Source organism: Papio anubis, chromosome 4, assembly GCF_008728515.1.
Source record: "Papio anubis isolate 15944 chromosome 4, Panubis1.0, whole genome shotgun sequence".
NCBI classification, from domain to species: domain Eukaryota; kingdom Metazoa; phylum Chordata; class Mammalia; order Primates; family Cercopithecidae; genus Papio; species Papio anubis.
Genome location: NC_044979.1, coordinates 180,751,462 through 180,764,274, shown reverse-complemented (window position 1 = coordinate 180,764,274; position 12,813 = coordinate 180,751,462). Strand labels below are relative to the sequence as shown.

Here is a 12,813-nt window from a genome sequence, read left to right as displayed (position 1 = left end):
CAGTGCTCAGGGTGCCCCATAAGCCCATTGTCTCCTCCACGGTGGGGCAGAGTGGAGGCTTCTGTCCCCCGATTCCACGACGAGGCTTCTCTTAGCTCTTCCCTGGATGTACATTCCTGGACTCAGCCGTGTCCCTCCCCAGGCTCTGGTGTCCCTCTGACCGCTCGGCAGAGCCTGGGGACCACCAGGTGGGGAGCCTGAGCTCTTCAACCTCTTCAACCCCAGTCCTCCGCTGCGTGATCATGAGCGGTGGGAGCCTTCTTGGCTCCTAAATTAATGCCAAGCACAGCCTGGCGCTCAGCGGGCAGCCTGCCTCTTCCCGCACCTGGCTGGCGGCAGCTGGAAGCCCACGAGAGCCAGGTCCTCCCCTTGGGCTTGGTGCAACCTCCACCCTACCCCCACGGCCCACCCTTGGGAAGGCCGCCAGAGACACGGGAGATGGATCACCGGTGAAGGGTCATGAGCCGGGCAGCAGGGCCTGAGGCAGGAGCAGCATGAGGATCAAAGCGTCGCAGGGAAAAGACATTTGAGGCATCTTCCCAGGGACAGCTGCCACCTCTGCCCCTGACAGGAGGCCACAAGGAGGCCACATGGACCCCTGCCGTGGTTCTCTACAAAGCCTGCATCTAAACACGAGCAGGCAGGTGGATAAGTCCAGGCTGCGGGACAGACACCCCCACAGAAACCCAGCCGGACTCCCAGAAACACCCATGTCAGGAAGAAGGCGGTGGGGTGGCGGGGGTGGGCAGGGCTGCTCCAGAGCCAACAGATTACAGAGCAGGACACTAATGCAACACGTGGTCCCCGACGGCTCTGGGACTGCCCAAAAGACACGCAGGCCAGTGGGGCAAAGGACATTATGGAGTGCATCTGGAGATGGCCTGTTCACAGGAGCATGGACAGAATTATTGTAAACTTCTCAGGCGTGACGATGACACTGTGCTCTGTGGAAGAACGTCCTTGTTCCTGGGATATGCACACAGAAGTGCACCTACAGGGCAATGGGTGGAGATGCTGTCGCTCACCTCAGCGAGTGTCTGTACTTGCTTGTGGATATGCAGGAGCACACATGTGTGCGTGTACATGGATGTGTGGCTATGGATACATGCATGCGTGGCTATCTGTGTGCATGGATTGCATGTGGATTATGTGTGCAAACAGACGAGCATGCGTGAATGTGTGCATGGGTATGTACATGTGCACACATGGATATGCATCACGGATGTGTGCAGATATGTACACACGTGGAGGTGCATGTAGATATTCTTGTGTGTGCACACACATGGATACCTGTGTGCGTGGATATGTGTGTGTGTGGATATGGATGGAGAGAAAGGGAGCGCCTGGGAAAAATGTGGCAAGTGTTTGCTTGTGAGTTGAATGGAAGGTGTGTATGAGCATTTTCTGATCATCCTATCAACGTCAATGCAGGTTTGAAATGTTCTCAATCGGATGTTTGTAGAGAAAACAGAGGTTTCTTCCTGATGTCTTTGGGCAAACTCCCTATGCCAGCTCCACCTCTGGCAGTGCAGGTGACTCGGCAGAGGGTGGGAAGAAATGCTTTTCAGACCTCGATCCATGTCCCCTGGGCTCCATGTGGGTGCTATTCCTGGCACGCCTTCAAAGTCTTGTTACGCCTCCCAGTCCGAGGAGGTTGGCAGAAGACACTGCCTCTGTCTTCTCCTGAATGCTGCAGCAAGGAGGGCCGATGGGTGGAGCACAGCGGGGCAGCGAGGCTCACCGACATCTCCTGCTTGATGTTATAAAGTTCACTAAGGCAAAACAAAAGATCTCAATGTGCTCTGTAGGCTCTAAGGGAGCCATCCACACTCTACCCAAAACAAAGCAGATATTTTCAAAGACACTAAGAACTTCCAGAGCCAAGGGGTCCCCGATTTTTTTCTTCTCCAAGATTGCTTTGGCCATTCTGGGTTCCCCGAAATTCAATTTAAGTATTGGGGTCACTTTGACAATTTCTGTAGCCAGTGGGGATTCCAGCAGGAGTTGTGTGGACTCTAGTCGATTTAGGAAGTATTCTATCTTCCAATCCATGAACACGGGATAACTTTCCATTTATTTAGATCTTCCTTAATTACTTTCAATGCTGTTTTGTAGTTTTCAGAGTATAAGTTCTTGTTGAAGCTATTGTAAACAGATTTTTCTTTCTTAATGTCATTTTTGGATTGTTCATTGCAAGTATAAATAAATAGAATAGATTTTTCTGTATTGATCTTACACCCTGCAACCTTTCTGAGCTCATTTATTAGTTCTAATAGTTTTTTTGGCCGGGCGCGGTGGCTCAAGCCTGTAATCCCAGCACTTTGGGAGGCCGAGATGGGCGGATCACGAGGTCAGGAGATCGAGACCATCCTGGCTAACACGGTGAAACCCCGTCTCTACTAAGAAATACAAAAAATAGCCGGGCGAGGTGGCAGCGCCTGTAGTCCCAGCTACTCGGGAGGCTGAGGCCGGAGAATGGCGTGAACCCGGGAGGCGGAGCTTGCAGTGAGCTGAGATCCGGCCACTGCACTCCAGCCTGGGCGACAGCGCGAGACTCCGTCTCAAAAAAAAAAAAAAAAAAAAAAAAAAAAAGTTTTTTTGTGGATTACTTAGAAAAAACTGTATTTTTAGAGGAACAATAAAAAACTTTTTAGAAGAAACTTTTACTTTTAAATATATATATGATATACGATATATATGATATATGATATATATGATACATGATATATAGCTCATATATAAGATACACATATATAAGATCTGGCCTCTAAAAATACAGTTTTACTTGTTCCTTTCCAATCTGGATGTCTTTTATTTCTTCTTGCCTAACTTTCCTGGCTGGAACCTCCAGTACAATGTTAAATAGAAGGGGCAATAGGGAACGTCCTTGTCTTGCTCCTGATGCATTTGCTCCTTCACCACAAGCATGGTGTCAGCTGTGAGCTTTGTCACAGATGCTCGTTATCAGCTTGTTGAGTGTTTTCATGAATGGTGTTGAATTGTGCCAAATACTTTCTCTGCATCTATTGAGACGATTGGGGGTGTTTTTAATTTTTTATTCTATTGATATAATGTATTACATTGATTTTCAAGTGTTAAACCAACCTTGAATTCCTGGGATAAATCCCACTTAGTCATGGTGAATTTTTTTTATATGTTGCTGGATTTTATTTACTAGTAGTCTACTAAGGATTTCTGTGTCCATATTCATAAGATAAGTGAGTCTGCAATTTTCTTTTTTTGGCAATGTCTTTGTCTGATTATGGTATCAGAGTAATACTTGTCTCATAAAATGAACTGGGAAGTGCTTCCCACTCTCCCAGTCTTCTGAAAGAGTTTGTGAGAATTGGTTTTAATTATTTAAATGCTTGGTAGAATTTAGCTGGGAAGCTCTCTGGTCCTTGGCTTTTCTTTAAGGGTGTTTTTGGATTACTAATTCAACCTCTTCACTTGTTATAGATCTATTCACATTGTCTATTTCTTGTTGAATCAGTTTGAGTAGTTTGCACCTTTCTAGGAAATTTTCAATTTCATCTGCCATCTAGTTTGTTCATAGGATTGGATTAGAAAATAGCTGAAGGACTTACACTCCCAATTTTAAAACTTACTACAAAGTGATGGTAACAGGACAGTGTGGGAGTGGCGCAAGGACAGACACATGCATCGATGCAGTGAACTGAGGGTTCTGGAATAAACTCATAAACCTACAGGCAACTCATGTTTGACAAGAATGTCGAAACTGTTCAATGAGGAAAGAGCAGCCTTCAACAAACGGTGCTGGGTCAACAGAACAGACACACGCAAAAGGGCGAAGCCGGATCCTTACTTCACACCACATGCAGCTATTAAAATTTTTATTTAAATATATATTAATATATATTATATAATAAATACATAATATATAATATGTATAATATATAATATATACAATATATAATATACAGTTATATAACATGTAATTGTATAATATAATATACGTAATATATATTATATTAATATATAAATACATATTTAAAATATTAAAAATATATTTAATATATTAAACATAAGAGCTAAAATAAAAAACCTTTTGAAGGTTTTCTTTTTCATAACCTTGGATTTGGCAAAGGCTTCTTATATATGACAGCAAAAACCCAAGTGACAAAAGAAAAATAAATTGGACTTCATAAAAATTTAAAAGTTTTGTGCTTTTAAAAGTTTGTGCTTCAAAGGATACCATCAAGAAAGTGAAATGACAACTCACAGAATGGGAGAAAATATTTGCGAATCATGTATGTGAGGAAGCACTTCCATCCAGACGATGTAAAGAACTCATAACTCAACAACAAAAAGACAATAATCCAACTAAAAGTGGGCAAGAATCGGAATAGACATTTCTCCAAGGTAGAAATACAAATTGCCAACAAAAACACACACAAAAAAGATGTTCAACATTATCAGTCATCACGAAAATGCAAATGAAAACCACGAGATACTGTTTTACACCCAAGTTGGGCTGGAATCAAAAAGTCAGGTAAAAACAAGTGATGGCAAAATGTGGTGAAATCGGAACTCTCAAGGCTGCGGGAAGGGATGTGAGATGGTGTAGACACTTGGGAAAGCAGGCTGGTGGTTGCTCAAATGAGTAAACACAGCTACCATAGTCCCAGTGATTCCACCTTAGGTATATACCCAAGAGAAATGAAGACACGTCCACATTGAAACTTGTACACAAGTGTTCACAGCAGCACTGTTCATCACAGCTAAAAGGTGGACACTGCTCAGAAGTCCGCCAACTGCTGAATCGACAAACACAGTGTGGTGTCTCCACCCGGTGGGGTATTATTCAGTGACAGCAAGGAATAAAGCCCTGGGACAGGGTGCAACACGGACGAACCCGGAAACCACATGCTGACGGGAAGAAGCCAGACAGAAAGGACCACACGTTACATGGTTTAATCCGTATGGAAGCTCGGAAGAGGGACGCCAGGAGATGAACAGTGGCCAGGACTGGAGGGAGGGAGGGTGGCAGAAGGGCTTCCCTCTGGAGCGATGAAATGTGCTACAGTCAACGGGGATGATGGTGGCACAGATTTTTGAACATACTGAAAACCACTGGATTGTACACTTCGAGTGAATTGCACAGAATGTGAATTACATCTCAACAAAGCTGTTCAAAACAATCAAGGGAGACCCATATCACAATTTCCAAACCACACAATCCTTAATGCTGCTTGATTTCTTATTACTTCCATTTTGAGTGAGACTGATTTTTTTCATGTATTTGATGAAAGTGTTTCTCTTATAAATTCCTATGCTTTTAAAACTCATTTTTACAGGGAGTATTTATCAACTTTTAAAAACTAGGGTATGGACACGGAGTCATTTTTGCTGCTAGTGCTGGTTTTCAAACCTAGTACCATCATGTTCGAGGAGCACGCCACTTCCTCCTAATGGTCGAGTAGCATTTCCTCCCTGGCTCACAGCCTGTGCTCCCCATGGCCTCGCTCGCCCTGAACCACCCAGGACACGTCAAGTAGCGAGTTTCCTCCTTGGCTCACAGCCTCCACTCCCGGAGCCTCTCTCGCCCTGAATGACCCAGGCTCTCAAAGCTGCTCTCGTGCCAGCTCCCGATGCTCACGGCTGGCATTTATCGAGGGCTCCTGTGTCCACAGCACTGTGGAACCATGCTCCATGCACGAGGGAGCGTGCACCTCACAACTATCCTGGCACGTGCATTTTACAGCCAGAAAACCAAAAGCCCGGAAACTGGCTGACTCCAGCCCCAAGCCTCGCCACACCCCCTCACACCACCCACACGAGCACAAGGACCTCCATTCACTCCACACGTCCCACACCTCACTACACCCCTGCACGTGCCTCACCACACCCCCGCACACCACCCACACGAGCACACGGCCCTGCATTCACTCCGCAGGTCCCACACCTCGCTACACCCCTGCACGTGCCTCACCACACCCCCGCACACCACCCACATGGGCACACGGCCCTTCATTCACTCCGCACGTTCACCCGTGCTCCTGCTGCAAGCCCAGCCTGCTCGCAGCACTGAAGATGCATGCGTTGGAGAACAAAAGGGGAGGGTCTCAGCCCTCGTGGCTACTGTACCTGGCACAAAGTGAACAGAGAGGTGATTTCGGGAGGCAGGAGGTACCATGGAGCACACAAGCCACATGGGAGAGGGTCGAGGACGCCACGGGACGACCACGCCAGGCCAGGATGTGCAACGGGGAAGGGGCCAAACAGAAGACAAGAGAGAGTGGCAGCGTGGCAGCCAGGAAGCAAATTCCCCACAGAGGGACACTGAATTCTTATGTTGCAACGTGGCCCCCCCAGTGGTAAGGCCAGACACCTACTCAGCCTGCAACATCCTGGCCACCCAAAAGAGGACAGGCAGTCCCGGCTGCCATTGGGAGGACAGTCCCCTTCCTAGGAGTCTGCAGGGCCACCAGATGTCCAGTGTCCCGGGGACACGTCTAGGGGATCATGTAGCAGGCATCTCTCTTTAGTGCTACAGTTTAGCTGTTCCTCTCCACCAGCAGAGCCCCGCAAAGGGGCACGGGCCGCATTGTTCTCATAAAGACTCTTCACCAGGAAATTAGCATTTGATTTGTGTTTTCACGGAGGCCTCCCTGGGGACCCAGCTGCAGCCCGGGATGTGACAGACAGGTACAGGACCACCCAGAGGCTTCACCCTTCACCCACGTGGGAGAAAAAGGGCCACCTGTCAGAGAACAGTTCACCACAGTCCACACCCTGGGACCTCCTAGGTCCCGAGAGACCACAGTGCAAGGAAGGAGCCCTTGGCCGAGGCTCCCAGCCCTGGGTGGCCAGTGGGCAAAGCATCTCCACCACCAGGACTCTGCTGTGACGCCGAGCTGGGCTGTGAGGGCCGAGGAGGAAAGGCATGGGCGGCCTTTCAAGCTGGTGAAGGCCCACTCGGTTTTCAAGAGTTTACAGGTTGCTCGTTAACTGGGTTTTCTCATGGAAGGCCCCAGGGCAGACTCACGCAGCCAGGTTCCCACAGGGCTGCCTGACCTACCTAGACCCCAGCTGTGACAGCCACACTCGTGCCTGCTGGGGCCACCGGGTAAGCACCTCCCAGGCACCAAGACCTGTGCTGGATGCAAGACCCACGTGTCCTCCAGGAATCCGCCCACACCAGGACCACTGCCCACACCAGGACTGCCACCCTGGGGTCTGCTCAGGGCACCCAGCTAACCAGGGCAGGCTGGACCTCAATGCAGGTTGGGGTCCCAGGCCCTGCTCCTGACCACGGACCACCCCTCACCCCGGTCTGCTCCTTGCCACAGGACCTAACCTCACTGCAAATACCTAGAAATCATCACCAATGTGGAAGGCAGGACTGGCTGGGAAGTGAGGTGCATGGAGGTGGTCAGCCTGGGGCACCATGGCCATCTCCCTGGTGGACACAGCAGGAGGGCCCTGTGTTCTGCACACCATGGCCACCATCGGCAGGGCAGCCCCGACCTGGGGCAGACCCAGGCCCATGAGCTGCTGTGGGGACGCTGCAGGCACCACCCTCCCAGCTCATGCCCTGGAAAGTGAAGGCAAGTGTGCCATACCCCAGTGGTTCCAGCTCCCTCCTACACCACACCCACCCTGTCCTCCAATGTTCCTGATCACTTCTTTGACAGTGGGACCCCCATCATCACGCTGGGCCTTATCCTACTGATGAGGGAAAGTCTGCAGGGCAGACCCCGGCCTGGCTCGATCTGTATGGCTGTGGGCCCCACCCCTGGGCCTGGGCGTGCTTGCCCAAAGGGGCCCAGCCCTGCTACTACCTGGTGACAGAGACTACGATGTCCAGGAGGTGGTGGAGGCGGAGGCAGAGAGGGCAGCGCCTACCCAGCTGAGGACACAGGTGAGGGTGGGCTCAGAGGCAGGGACATCCATGGTGAGTGAGACACGCGGATGATGCAGAGCCAGAGAGTGAGGGGCCCTCCCCGCAGACATGACGCGTGCCTCGGTGGCTTTGCGGTTTTCATCATGCTCTGCAGTTACAAAAATAAAACTCACAGGTGGGATTTAAAGAAGAAGAGCAAGGCACAGGCACCGAACGTGGCACGGAGGCCCAGGACCTGGAGCCAGGGGTCAGCCCTGCAGGGCCTGAGGAGCCCACCCAGCTACTCCCAGTGGCCGCCGGCAGGCCTGAAGCACCTGCTTTCCTCACAGCCTCACAGGCGCAGCTCTGGACCCTCTATGTGAGTGGGCAAGAAGCCAGGGGGCCGTGAGAGCCCAGGGAGGCCTCTGCTTCTGAATTTTGCAGAGCTTGGAGAATGCAGCAAATTCCAGCCAGAGCCTGTGTGCCAGGTGAGGAAGCTAAGCTGGTGTGGAGCCGTCACACAGCAACAGCCTCAGCCAGTGTTCCCACCCCGCAGCCCTTGCCCTCGCATCCCCGAGCCTGGGGGGCTGGGCCGGAGACGTTTGCCCCATCGTCGGAGGACCGGCCCCTCCGCCAGTACGACCCACGGCCTGCCAGCCTCCCCTCGTGCTTTCTGGGTGCTGGCCCCACAGAAAGGGTGGGAGGTGCGAGGTCGGGGCACCAGCGCGCAGCCCGAGACTTCCCGGTTTGCTTTCGCTCAGGAAGTCATTCAGACAAACCCTCCCATCTCCCAGGCCTAGTCCCCACTCCTTGCTACATTCGCAGCCGGAGACCGTAACGGACGCCACAGGTTCGCACTGAGCACTCGGGCGCAGAGAGCGGCATTTCCTGAGCATCTTGGAGGCCGGGCTCTGTGCTTGGCACCAGGACGAGCTGCACTTCCAAAGCCAAACCCTGCTTGCTGCACGCGCCCAAAGCCGCCCAGGGTGGCAGCAGCTCCAGGGACAACACGCTCCGAACACCGCCACGGCTCGCAGACCCCGAGGCCCGTGCACAGGATCCAGGACGCCCGGAGCCCGCGCCAGGCGCTTCCGTCAGCCAGGGACCGGCCGCCAGGGGGAGCCAGAGGCCCAGGCATGGCTCAGCAGGCGCCGAAGTCCCAGTGGGAGCCTTAACCAGAAAGTTCACTTTGCTCTTCGTTTCGTTGGACGTTTTTATTATGAGCGTAACGCACACGCTGCAACACGTAAAGGCCCAGAAAGTAAAAGGTCGTGACCTCTCTGCCCACCAGCCTGTGACCGGCGGGCGCCCGGCATCCACAGCCTCTGCTCACGCACGCGAGGCACGCAGGCAGCGAGCACAGCGACCCCCACCGGAGGAGCCGAAACGGAACGCCCTGCGCCCTCCACGCCCTGGACCACGGCCACTGGACCACGGCCACTCAACCACGGCCACTGGACCACGGACACTCAACCACGGCCACTCGGGCCTGTCCAGGCCGGCCTGGGGTGCTGCGGCAGAGCAGGTCCCTCCCACCGTGTTCTGATGGGGAAATGACCAAGGAACACGTTTGTTTAGGACAGCACTGTCCATAACAGCAACAGAAACGTCTTCTCGAATTAAAAACTTTGACATATAAGGGTCACATTTGTGAGGTGCCTGGTGGGGTCAGAGGCGGGTGATAAGCGTGGCCCGCACCTCTGACAGCCTTTCTTTGTGCCGGGAGCGGCCCTGCCAAATGGCCATGAATGCTCCTAGGCACGCCCTGTGGCTTTCGGTATCCACCTCCACACAGACCCAGAGCAGCCCCTTGGCTCCCACCGAGCCCCAGACCACACCAGGGAGCCCCAGGTGGCCACCTGGAATGTGTCTCTGGGTGCCAAGTTACATGTGGGCATCTAACTTCATTTTCTTCCTTCTGGCTGCACAGACAGACCTGCTAATGTGTCTTATAAGCCACTCTGCCCACAAAGATTAGATGCGCCTTTGTCCATGTGCTGCAGAGCTCGTGTGGCCCTGGCACCATGCAGAGGTGCCCTGAGCCTCAGTGGGCTCCTGCCGGAGTTGAGCAACCACGGAAGGGCTCAGTGCAAACGGGGTCTCAGCCTCCACAGCACACACTCCCTCTCAACTGCCCCTTTCCCTTTCTTGCCTCGAACACCAGCCCTGCAGAGTAGCCCAAAGCCCTGAGAAGGGCAGGCCATGCGGCTGGCAGGAAAAGTAAATCCAACATCGAGAAAACAAGGATGGGGTGCACAGTGTGACCAACACTCCCTGCCCAGGTACCCAGGGATGAGCTCTGGAGGCCAGGTCTGGGGTCCCCTGCCCAGCCCTGGAGTGTGAGGGTCTGAGTGTGTGTGTGTGTGTGTGTGTGCAGGAGAGTGCCTGTGTGATGTTGTGGTGTGAATGGCACACACCCCACCTGCAGAACTTTGGCAATAGAACCCATCTTCACTATATACAGGAACAGATGCAGGGAGCAGAAGCCCCAGCCACGGCTCCTGCCACAGCCAGCTGCTCCCCAGCCAGGGCCCCCCTTCCAGCCTGGCTCACCCCTCGCCAGCCCCTCCCTAGCCAGGGTTCCCCCAGCCATGGCTGCCCCCCAGCCAGCAACTCCCCAGTCAGGGACCCCCAGGCATGGCACCCCCCGCAGTCACAGCTCCCTCCCCCGACAGCTTCCCCACCAAGCCACATCTTCCTCCCATCAGGGACCCACAGCCACAGCTCCCTCCTTCTAGGGCACCCCCAGCGGCGGTCCCCCCAGCAGCCTCAGCTCCCTCCCTGCCAGACCCCCTCTCCCAGCCTTAGCCCTACCCCAGCCACAGTTCCAGGGCTGCAGGGGTGGGGCACTTTCCCGCCATCCAGTCCCACGGTTCCCACCCCCACGGGAGTTCCATGTGGCCTCCACGTGGCCTGAGGCACAGTCGCCCACAAAGATGACCTTTTTGCCGAATTGAAAGCCTTCTCCTTCCAGATAGAGCAGGAAATGGAACCTCCACTCCCCAGCTTTCAAATCACAAGAAATGCAGGAAGTCAGGAAAATGAACGCAGATTCACACTGGGGTGGCGGCACAGTCCCTCGTCCCTGCCCAGCTCACGCAGGCTTCTGCCCGCTGCACACGCTGGATGGGCCCAGGGCGAGGACAGCTGCTTTGCTCTGACACTGCTGTACAGCTCACTCATCCCTGGGCCTGGGAACTCCTGGCTGAGGGGCTTCTCAGCCCAGGGGCCCACGATCAGCTCAAGGAAATCAAGGGCTAGAATCACTGTCACCCGTGTGGGCATTTCACCAAAGGGACAGCAACCCTGTAGGTAGGGTTTCAAATGACCCCCCTTTAAACATGCTCCTGCCCCCAGAGAATACTGTCTGCAAAGGCCCCACGTTGTGCTGGTTTCTAAAGGCGCCCAGATGAGCCTGAGGCCCCAGTGTCCCCCTCGCCGACTCCAGGGGGCAGGAGTTGGCCACCCTGCCTGGGCCATGGACCTGCAGCTCTGTTGTGAAGGACAGCGGGTGAGGCCGGGATCCCAGGGTGCATTTCACAGGGGCTCAAGAGACGGGCTCACGGGGTTACTGATGGGAAGAGCATTTGTTCATAGATGTCCCAATTAACAGGCCCATGATCCTGACTGCAGAGGAGGCCAACACCCTGAGCAGACCTGTGCCAGGGAGCACCGAGGGCATGTTCGAGGGGCGCACAGGTGCCCGTGATGCCCCGACAGTGCCTCAGCCCAGGGCAGACCCTTCTCCCCATAGGACTCCTGGCTCCCCATCTACCCAGCGTCTACCCCAGCGGGCAAACGCTCACTTCCTGCTCCCTGACCCCACCTCTGCCCCAGTCAACCCCCTACTCGCTCCCGGACTCCCACAGCCTGGCCCTGCCCATGCCTCCCACCTGACACATGGAAGCCGAGCTGGGGCTTAGAGGGTGGGTGCTCCCCAGCCCACAGGGTCACCAAGAACGGGCTGCCCATTCCCGGTGGGTGTGTGCTCAGAGGGAAGGCCAGGGCTCCATGGCCCAGCTGAGCACCTAACACTGCAGGGGCTTCCAAACCCAGGCCTAACCAACCCACTCATGGACCAAACTGCTGGAGGTCTCTGATGGGGACGCCCCCACTACCTCCTCCTCCCTCCACCCACCCCACAATCCCCTTCCTCCTTCTCCCTTCTTCCCACCCCCATCCTACTTCCCCCTCTTCCTTCCTCCCTCCCCCCACCCCCTTCCTCCTCCTCTCTCCTCCCGCCCCCACCCCACCTTCCTCTTATTCCTCCCATCGCCCCCCTACCCACTTCCCGGGACTCACACCTGTAGCGTGGCATCCCGGCATCCCTATATCTGCCCCCGGGAAGGTGGGCTCACCCCACCATCCCTACCTGCACCCACAGAAGAACTCTCATGGCTGAGACAGAGCAGCTTTCCTTCAGCCCTTGGTGCTCCAGGGACAAATCCCACTGAGCACATCCCTCAGGAAACCATGCAGAACCAGCCCCCGGCTTCCCCCGACTGGGCTTTCCTGACCCAGGCTCTCAAGCCGCAGTCTGTCAGCATCACAGGAGCCACGGCCTGGTCTAGAACCTGCTGTTTAAAGGCCCTGGGTCACCCTTCCCCAGAGAGACCCCAGCAGAGCCCAAAGGACAGAAGCGATGTCCCTTTCTGGGAAGCCCAGCTCTGGGGGCTGCAACCCGCCAGGACCCCGCCAAGGTGTGGGGTAGCCTCCATCTTCTCCCCACTGCCAGCCAGCCCTTCTCACCCCCGATACCCAGGAACCACCTGCACATGCAGTCTTTGGTCAGGAAGAAGGTGGAGGCGGAATATCCAGGTGCAAATTCATTCAGCCTCTGCTTCCCTCTGAGGAGAAAACACACTGGGTTCTTCTCCATGACTTTTTAAAGGTTGTCACAACAGCCCTGCTTGTACATGTCGAACCTCTGAAGCTCACAGAGCTGCAGGAAGCCCTCACCCCGACTC

The 12,813-nt window shown here is 54.1% G+C and overlaps 1 pseudogene; it reads left to right on the top strand.

Moving 5' to 3' along the window:
- LOC116274652 overlaps positions 1-12,813 on the top strand; it is a 29,051-nt pseudogene that overhangs the window by 2,582 nt on the left and 13,656 nt on the right.